Source organism: Vespa velutina, chromosome 7, assembly GCF_912470025.1.
Source record: "Vespa velutina chromosome 7, iVesVel2.1, whole genome shotgun sequence".
Classification (NCBI taxonomy): domain Eukaryota; kingdom Metazoa; phylum Arthropoda; class Insecta; order Hymenoptera; family Vespidae; genus Vespa; species Vespa velutina.
This window is the reverse complement of record NC_062194.1, coordinates 5,432,528-5,435,027: the sequence shown is the minus strand read 5'-3', so window position 1 is coordinate 5,435,027 and position 2,500 is coordinate 5,432,528. Positions and strand designations below refer to the sequence as shown.

The 2,500-nt window shown below is 40.9% G+C and overlaps 1 protein-coding gene across 9 annotated transcripts in view; it reads right to left on the bottom strand.

The window, feature by feature from the left end:
* The window catches only part of LOC124950782 (zinc finger protein 608-like), a 195,810-nt gene that overhangs the window by 144,518 nt on the left and 48,792 nt on the right, over positions 1–2,500 (bottom strand). For 3 of the 9 annotated variants that reach the window (XM_047498061.1, XM_047498058.1, XM_047498060.1), the window contains exon 1: positions 1–947. This exon is cut by the window's left edge and continues 185 nt beyond it. The exons of the other annotated variants lie outside the window; for them this stretch is intronic. The gene's annotated coding sequence lies outside the window, so the exon portion shown is untranslated. Of the gene's footprint in view, positions 948–2,500 lie in introns of those variants that run through there. 9 annotated transcript variants of the gene reach the window in all.

Here is a 2,500-nt window from a genome sequence, read left to right as displayed (position 1 = left end):
TCTTGTTTTCTCTATTCTTCTCTTTCCTTCAATTCACTTTTCTTCGCTTCGCTTCGTTTCGTTTCTCTTCGTTCTTCGCTGGTCGTCGTGCGCCGGCGATCGTTGTTACTCACGCGAAGAGAAAGAGAGAGATGGCCGTGTACTAAGAAACGAGACGGACGATGTTACACGCATTCACGCACCCACACGCAAGGCACAACGAGCTATACATATACAGACACACACATTCATATGTATGGATTTATGTATATGTATGTGTATATATATATATATATATTCATACATATATTTATACGGATAAGCACGTTACACACACTCACCACCGACCAATGGACACGAGAAAAAAAACGCACACGTACACGCACCAAACGCGAATACCAGAGACGAGAGATCGAAGCAACGTTTTTCTCGTCGCTGTCGATTCTGTTTTGTTTCTTTCCTTTTTTTTTTTGTTGTTTTTTTGTTTTCGATTATCGTCGTTCGACCGATCGAACCGATCGACCGATCTCCTACGACGAACTTCACGAGATTAAAGAAAGGATCGATTTATTCTTTTTGTTTTCACATTCGCGCACACTTTATCTCCCAATGATCGTCCTTCGTCTTCGTCTTCGTCTTCGTCGTCGTCGTCGTTGTCGTCTTCGTCTTCGTCGTCTTCGTCGTCGTCGTCCTCGTCGTCTCAAACTCTCGTTTAACGAAACACGTTCATGGCTACACGTTCATCCCGAGCCGTCGTCCATCCGACGACGTATTCATTCGCGAAGAAAAAATATCGACGATATTTGCCGATTAACGAGGAGAGAGAGAGAGTTATAAACGGAGAGGAAAAAAAGCGCAGACACACCGCGCCTCCCTTGTCACAAAGCACTCACGGCAGACCACAACACATGGCTGCGGGCCTCCACCGAGTTCGGTTTAACTCGGCATTACTCGGCCAACTCCGCGTACAGATGCGTCGCTAGCGATCGAAGGGCCACGTCCCTCCATTGACTGTCGGAAGAACATTTCGAGAGAATATATTACGACGTTATAATATTTTAGAATTTATCGTTTATTGTTATGTTTCGAGTAAGCTTGGAGAGTTCTATGAAAAATTAATATATATATATATATATGTTCTATGAAAAGTAAATAAATATATATATATATATATATATATATGTATATATAAACATAATAAAAAAAATATTTTCTTATCGTTTCGAAAGATCCACGTAATAGAAAAAGAATTCTCATCTAGCTAATAATAATTCCCAATTATTTGTCCTTTCGTTAATCCCTAGTCGTTACGATAAAAACGTGTTACCGACCACGTTTATATGAAAAGCTTGTACTATCTAACTTTCCAAGTAAATTGGGCTGTATCATTAGCGAAGCCGTTAAGACGAAAGAAAAGAAAGTTGAAAATGTAAACCAGTGTGTATGTGTGTGCATGTGAGTATACATGTGCGTATGTGTGTGTGTGTGTACGACAGTACACCTTATTTCTCTTCGACATTAACCGTTTGTTTATCTCTTAAGCGAACGAAATGACTCGTATTTAAGATTCTTCAAGTTCTTCAAATTCGCGTACATCAACAATTCTTGTAAATTCCTCTTTTCATGAGGTCTCCTTTGTTCTCCTCAAAGGACCCATCATTGGTACGACGAGAAAAGGGAGGAAGTCGAACTGCCTCTCTTCTCTTTCTCTTTCTTATTCTCTGGCACGGCCGTGCGATCCGATCCCAGCATTTAATTTGCACTTTATTGCGCCCATTAAGGCGAGCTACTCTCTCTCTACGATGTCTCGAGCAAAAGCCTGCACGTAGCTTACCCAGAAATCACGTAAAACATTTGCCCCCAGAGTGAGAAAGAGAGAGAGAGAGAGAGAGAGAGAGAGAAGGTGAACGGGGGTTAGTGAGGAGGATGGAAGGCGAGGGGAGGTCCAGGAGACGACGAAGAGAACCTAAAATCTTCCTAAAACAGACCACCACCTTGCGTTTATTCCAATCGAATCCTCGCGATATTGTTTTTATGCGTTTTCGACCGGTCGTCGTAGAGGAAAAAAAAGAAAGAAAAAAAAAAAAAGAGAGAAATAATAAAAGAAAAAAAATGATAAACAAAAAAAGAAAAGACGGAAAGAAAAGAAGAATGCAACAACAACAACAACAACAACGACGACGACAACGACGACTGTATCGAAGGAGGCGCGGCATATTTGAAATTTATATTTTTCTTCGGTGGAAGGGGATGGGGAGAGGGTGTAAATCTTGGTAGGATTTCTATCTCCTTTTCATTCCAACTTTCCTCGGCTTTTTGGTATTCACGAGCATCGATCTTGTCTCATCGAATTATTCAAGGATTTAAAAATATACGAGATTAACGAGAACCTACGGGAGAGGTCGAAACACTGTGGTTCATAACGACGACAGAGTGAGAAAGACAGAAAGAGAGAAAGAGAGAGAGAGAGAGAGAACTGTCTTGTACTGATTCAAGTTAATTTGTGAATCTAAAGCGTGAT